This window comes from Salvelinus sp. IW2-2015, unplaced genomic scaffold, assembly GCF_002910315.2.
Source record: "Salvelinus sp. IW2-2015 unplaced genomic scaffold, ASM291031v2 Un_scaffold2133, whole genome shotgun sequence".
Classification (NCBI taxonomy): Eukaryota; Metazoa; Chordata; class Actinopteri; order Salmoniformes; family Salmonidae; genus Salvelinus; species Salvelinus sp. IW2-2015.
This window is the reverse complement of record NW_019943467.1, coordinates 208,190-215,429: the sequence shown is the minus strand read 5'-3', so window position 1 is coordinate 215,429 and position 7,240 is coordinate 208,190.

Genomic DNA, 7,240 nt, shown 5'->3' with positions numbered 1-7,240 from the left:
AGAGAGAGATTGAGAGAGAAGGGCAGTTAAAAGTGAGGACGAGAGACAGTTAAAGAGTGGAGAACGAGAGACAGTTAAAGAGGTGAGGACGAGGGACAGTTAAAGAGGGGAGGACGAGAGACAGTTAAAGAGTGGAGGACGAGAGACAGTTGAAGAGGGGAGGACGAGAGACAGTTAAAGAGAGGAGGACGAGGGACAGTTGAAGAGAGGAGGATGAGGGACAATTTATGAGTTCGAGAGAAGGTGAATAAAAGATAATTAAATAGATGGGGAGAACGGAGGATGGTACATGACTAAGAGATTAGGAGAGAGAGGGATGGAGAGAGTGAGGGATGGAGAGAGAGAGAGGGATGGAGAGAGAGAGGGATGGAGAAAGATATGGATGGAGAAAGATATGGATGGAGAGAGAGAGGGATGGAGAGAGAGAGGGATGGGGAGAGAGAGGGATAGAGAGAGAGAGGGATGGAGAGAGGGAGGGAAATAGAGAGAGAATAAGATATATCTGGAACGGATACAGCAGTAGAAGAAAAAGGCTCTCAGGGAGGATGAGCAGTGAATCATTTCTCTTTCCTCTTGTTTTCTCCCTCAATTTTTTTCTCAAAGGCTGAAATTGGTTATTTATCAAGTTTGTGCGTGTGCGCGCATGTTTGCGTGTGCACATGTGTGTGTGTGCGCATGTTCTCACATTTGATGTGTACTGAAGCAGATAGGGACACAGGAGTGGGCTAATAGGTCAGCGGAACATCCCTGCCTCAACCCATCCTTACAGAACTGTGTATGCGTGCGTGCATACATGTATATATGAGTGTGTGTGGATGTACACAAAACATTATTTCTATGACAAACTGACCAGGTGAATCCAGGTGAAAGCTATGATCCCTTATTGATGTCACTTGTTAAATCCACTTCAGACGGTGTAGATGAAGGGGTGGAGACAAGTTAAAGAAGATTTTTGAAGCCTTGAGACATTTGTGACATGTATTGTATATGTGTGCCATTCAGAGGGGGAATGGGCAAGACAGAAGATGGAAGTCCTTTCGAATGGGGTATGGTAGTAGATGCCAACCGCACCAGTTTGTATCAAGAACTGCAACAATGTTTTCACGCTCAACACTTTCCTGTGTGCATCAAGAATGTTCCACAACCCAAAGGGCATCCAGCCAACATTTGGAAGCATTGGAAGCAACTGTTGGAAGCATTGGAATAAACATGTGTCAGCATCCCTGTGAAACGCTTTCGACACCTTGTAGAGTCCATGGCCCGACAAATTGAGGCTGTCCTGAGGGCAAAAGGGAGTGCAAGTCAATATTAGGAAGGTGTTCTTAATTGTTTGGTATACACAGTATATACAGTTGAAGTCAGAAGTTTACATACACCTTAGCCAAATGCATTTAAACTCAGTTTTTTCACAATTCCTGACATTTAATCCGAGTAAAAATCCCCTGTTTTAGGTCAGTTAGGATAACCACTTTATTTTAAGAATGTGAAATGTCAGAATAATAGTAGAGAATGATTTATTTCAGCTTTTATATCTTTCATCACATTCCCAGTGGGCCAGAAGTTTACATATACTCAATTAGTATTTGGTAGCATTGCCTTTAAATTGTTTTACTTGGATCAAACATTTCAGGAAGCCTTCCACAATCTTCCCACAATAAGTTGGGTGAATTTTGGCCCATTCCTCCTGACAGAGCTGGTGTAACTGAGTCAGTTTTGTAGCCCTCCTTGCTCGCACACGCTTTTTCAGTTCTGCCAACAAATGTTCTATGGGATTGAGGTCAGGGCTTTGTGATGGCCACTCCAATACCTTGACTTTGTTGTCCTTAAGCCATTTTGCCACAACTTTGAAAGTATGCTTGGGGTCATGGTCCATGTGGAAGACCATTTGCGACCAAGCTTTAACTTCCTGACTTGATGTCTTGAGATGTTGCTCATATACCACATCATATTTCCCACAACGCACAACAACACACAACCACCAACAGCACACACACCACACAACACAACACACAACAGCACACACACACACCACACACACACACAACCAAACACTTACACACACGCACACACACACACAACACACACACACATCACCAACACACACACACACACACACAGCACACACACACAGCCCAGACTACTGATTTACTGCCCTGTCAGCGTTAAAATATCAGCCATATAAACATGTCATCATGACACATGACACACACACACACACACACACACAAAACACACAACACACACACACACACACACAACACACACACACACCACACACACACACCACACACACACAGCACACACACACAACACACCACACACAACCACACACACACACACAAGCCAGTGATTAGCTCTACTTCCACTGGCTGACACTGGCACTCTGTCTAGGTTACTATCCTCTCTTTCTTTCCTCTTCTCTTTCCATTTGTTCTATACAGCCCCTCCTTCCATCCTCCTATTCTGCAGTCTAATCCTTTCCAGTAGTACAACAGTCTATACAGAGACCAGCACTGATAATTCTCCTTTGTTTCTGTTCCCTGTCTGATAGCTCTAGTCTAGGTGCTTGACATAGTTAGCCAGCCATAGGACACGAATGTTACCCAGTCTGGGTCCTAGACACCTCTACTGTCAGCCGCACTGGGAAATGCTAGCTTACGCTCCTCCGTCCAAATATGATTAGCTTAGCTGCCTTCCAGTCCAAATTTGACTAGCCTAGCTCGCTCCCAGTCCAGATATGATTACTAGCTCCTCAGTCCAAAATAATGACTTAGCTTAGCGCTCTCCCAGTCCAGAATATGGACTAGGCTAGCTCCTCCAGTCAGATATGATAGCTAGCTCTCCAGTCCTAGATTATGATAGCTAGCTCCTCCAGTCCGATATGATTAGGCCTAGCTCCTCCAGTCCAGATATGATTAGCTGTCCTCCCAGTCAGATATGAGTAGCCTAGCTCCTCGCCAGTCCAGATATGACTAGCTAGCTTCCCAGTCCAGTATATAGCTGTACCATAGATAGCTAGCTCCTCCAGTCCAGATCATGATTAGTAAGCTCCTCAGTCCTGATATGATTTAGCTTAGCACTCCTTCCAGTCTTAGATATGATAGCTAGCTCCTCCAGTCCAGATAGACTAGTCTAGCTTTCAGTCCAGATATGACTAGCTAGCTCCCACATTCAGACTATGACTAGCTAGCTCCTACCAGCTCAGAATGATAGCTAGCTCCTTCCAAGTCCAGATATGATTAGCATAGCTCCTCAGTTCCAGATATGACCTAGCTAGCTCCTGCCAGTCACAGATATGATTAGCTTAGCCCCTCCCATCCAGATAATTAGCCTAGCTCTCCTCAGATTCATAGCTCTTCAGCCAGATATGTTAGCTAGTCCTTCCAGTCCTGATATGATTAAGCGTAGCTGACCCAGTCCAGATATGGGGATAGCCTAGCTTCTATCCAGTCCAGATATGACTAGCTAGCTCCTCCAGTCCAGATATGATGATAGCTAGCTCCTACAGTGGCCAGATATAGACTAGCTACGCTCTCCAGTTCCAGATATGATTAGCTAGCTCCTCAGTTCCAAGATATTGGCACTACTAGGCTCTCCAGGCCCAGAATATGACTAGCTAGACCCCGGCAATTACTCAGTCCAGTCATGTACTAGCTCACATGATTAGCTAGCTCCTCCAGTCAGAGGATATGACTACCTAGCTCTTCCTAGTCCTAGTATATTTAGCTAGCTCTCCAGTATCCAGATTATGACCTAGCTAGTCTTCTGCAGTCCAGATATGATTAGCCTAACTCCTCCAGTCCAGATATGACTAGCTGCGCCTCCAGCCAGAATATGATACTAGCTAGCTCCTCGAGTCCAGATATGATTAGCTAGTCTTCCATCCAGATATGACTATCTAGCTCCTCTCAGTTCAGATAGTGAGAGCTAACTCCTCCAGTTAAGATACGCAATTTAATTTAGCCTCCAGTCAAGATATGATTAGCTAGCTCTTCCAGTCAAGAATATGATTAAGTTATCTCCTCCAGTCAAGATTTACTGATTAGCTAGCTCTTCCAGTTCCAGATTGAGATTAATTAGCGCTCCTACTGTCAACGATATGATTTCACTAGCTCCTCAGCTCCAGAATATGATGAGCTAGCTCTTCCAGTCCAGATATGATAGCTAGCCCCTCGAGCCAGATATTAATCTTCTAAGCTCCTCCAGTCAAAATATGATTAGCTGTCTTCCAGTCCAGATATGCGATTAATTGCTCCATCAGTAAGATATGACTATCTAGCTCCTCAGTCCCAGATATGATGAGCTAGCTCTCCGTCCAGATATGACTATCTAGCTCCTCCAGTCCAGATATGATAGCAGCTCTTCCAGTCAAGATATGATGTAATTATCTCCTCCAGTCAAGATATGGATTAGCGAGCCTACCAGTCCAGGATATGATTAGTAGCTCCTCTAGTCCAGATATATATTAGCTAGCTCGCTCCAGTCCAGATATTTAATTAGCTAGACTCCATCCAGTCCAGATTAATGTCACCCATTAGAATAAATCAGCTTAGCATCCTCCCAGTTCCCAGATATTTTAATTGAGCATAGCTCCTCCCGTCAGATATTTATATTAGCTTGCTCCTCCAGGTCCAGTATCTTCAATTAGCTGATCCTCCCAGTCAATTTATAAGCCCAGTCACTTTAATTAGCTCTCCTCCAGTCCAGATATTTAATAGCTAGCTCCTCCATCCAGATATTTTCAGCTTTCCTTCCCAGTCCAGATATTGTAATTAGCTAGCTCCTCCAGTCCAGATATATTAATTAGCTAGCTTCCTCCAGTCCAGATATTTATTAGCTTGCTGCCTTCCAGTCAGATTATTTAATCTGCTAGCTCCTCCAGCTCCCAGATATAGTATGCTTAGACACAGTCAGATATATTAATAGCTAGCTCCCCAGTCCAGATATTAATTAGCTGCCTCCTCCAGTCCAGATATTAATTGCTAGCTCCCCAAGTCCAGATATGCATTAGGCTACTTCTCCAGTTCAGATATGACTAGCTAGCTCCCTCCAGTCCAAATGAAGGACTAGCTAACTCCTCCAGTCCGTATGATTACTTAACTCCTTCCAGTTCATATATACTAGCACTCTCAGCCAGATATGTTAGCTAGCTCCTCCACGTCCAGATTATGATTAATTAGCTCCTCAGTTCAAGATAATGATTAGCTACGCTCTCCAGGTCCAGATATGAGAGGCTAGCTCTTCCTGTTCAGATTATGACTATCTGCTTCTCCAGGACCAGTATGATGAGCTAGCTCTTCCAGTCAACATAATGATTAATTATCTCCTCCAGTCAAGATAGATTACTTATCTTAGCTTTCCAGTCCAGAGATATGATTAAGCTGCTTCCTCCAGTCCAGATATATAGCTAGCTCCTCACAGTCCAAGGGATATTTATAAGCTAAGTCCAGCCAGTCCCGATTATTTAGCTAGCTCCTGCCAGTCCAGATATGACTAGCTAGCTCCTCCAGTCCAGATATGCATAGCTATCCTCCAGTTCACATAACGTATGACTAGTCCTCACAAGATTCTCTCTCCAGTCCAGAATAGATATGCTAACTCCGCCATCAGATATGACTAGCTAGGCGAGCCCATCCTCGACAGATCACAGATAGTAGCATCCTATAGCAGATAGACTAAGGTTACCTTCCGACCTGTCGCAGAATTCTCAGGACAGATATGTCTAGCAACGGATCATCCCCAGTTTATGATATGACTAAGGCTATCACGGGATCCAATATAGCCAATTATCCGCGGTCCGAGATAGCTCGGGGGATACCCCTGCATGCTGATAGCTGCCTTCCGCGTCCGATAAGCACTATATCATATTAAGCTAGCTCCTACATCCAGAATATGGATTAGACTAAGCTCCTCCAGCATCCAGGATATGATAGGACTAAGCCTCCCTCCAGTCCATATTATGTTAGCTAAGCTATCCAGTCCAGATAGGACTTAGCTAACTTAACCTCAGTCCAAGATAATGATTAGTAGCTCTCAGTCCCAGTCATTTCTAATACTCACATCATTAAGCTAGCTCCTCCAGTCCAGAGATAGACCTAGCTAGTCCCTCTTTCCAGAGTCTCTCTTCAAGTCCAGTATATAGTAGTCTTACAAGCTCTAGCTCCTCCAGTCCAGATCATGATTCAGCTAGCTCCTCCAGTCAGATATGTTAGCCAACTCCTCCAGCCAGATATGACTAGCTAGCTCCTCCAGTCCAGATATGATTAGCTAGCTCCTCCAGTCCAGATATGACTAGCTAGCTCCTCCAGTCCAGATATGATTAGCTAGCTTCTTCAGTCCAGATATGATTAGCTAGCTCCTTCAGTCCAGATATGACTAGCTAGCTCCTCCAGTCCAGATATGACTAGCTAGCTCCTCCAGTCCAGATATGGCTGGGTTGTATGTCTCTCCGTAGGGGTAGGTGCTAGCCTCCTCAGGCCAGGGTTTGGTTGTGGTGGGTCGGGTCACTAGTTTCATGATTATTAGGGTGTACCCTCTCTCTAACTCAAAGTCAGCTTAGGAAGCTGTATACGCTAAGTAGTAGTAAGGTATATAGTTAGGATGGTGGTGTGTACTGACACAGGGCTGGGCTCACAGAGCAGAGGTCTGGGTTTTCGACGGTAATTGGTTTCTGTGACTGGAGCAGCTTAGTTCACTGCAGCTTTTCTAAAGTGTCTTGAATCCTGGCTTATCAGAGCCCAGAGACAGGAGGATGAGATGGAGGAAGAGAGGGAGAGGGAGGAAATGAGGAAGGAAGAGAGGGAGGAAGAGACATGAGGATGAGAGGAAGGAAGAGACATGAGGAAGAGAGGGAGGAAGAGAGAGGATGGCGAGGGTGTCGGAGAGATGGGAAGGAGGAGTGGACAGCGTGGAGGGAGGAGCGGGTTGAGAGAGAGGAGAGAGGAAGGGACGGGTGTGGAACAGGGAGGGGGGAGAGAGGAGTGTGAGAGAGGAAGAGAGAGTGGGAGAAGAGGAGGGAGAGAGGACGAGGTAAGAGTGGGTGAGAGACAGGTTGAAGAGGGAAGAATTAGGAGGAGAGAGGAAGTGTGAGAGAGAGACCAATGAGGAATTGAGTTAGAGAGAAGGTGTAGAGAAATTAATTAAATTAAATGTGAGAAACGGAGAGATGTCAGTGAGAAGAGGGAAGAGAGAGGGAGAGTGAGGGGGCATATGGAGGTGTGGGGGGAGGAGAAGGTTTAAA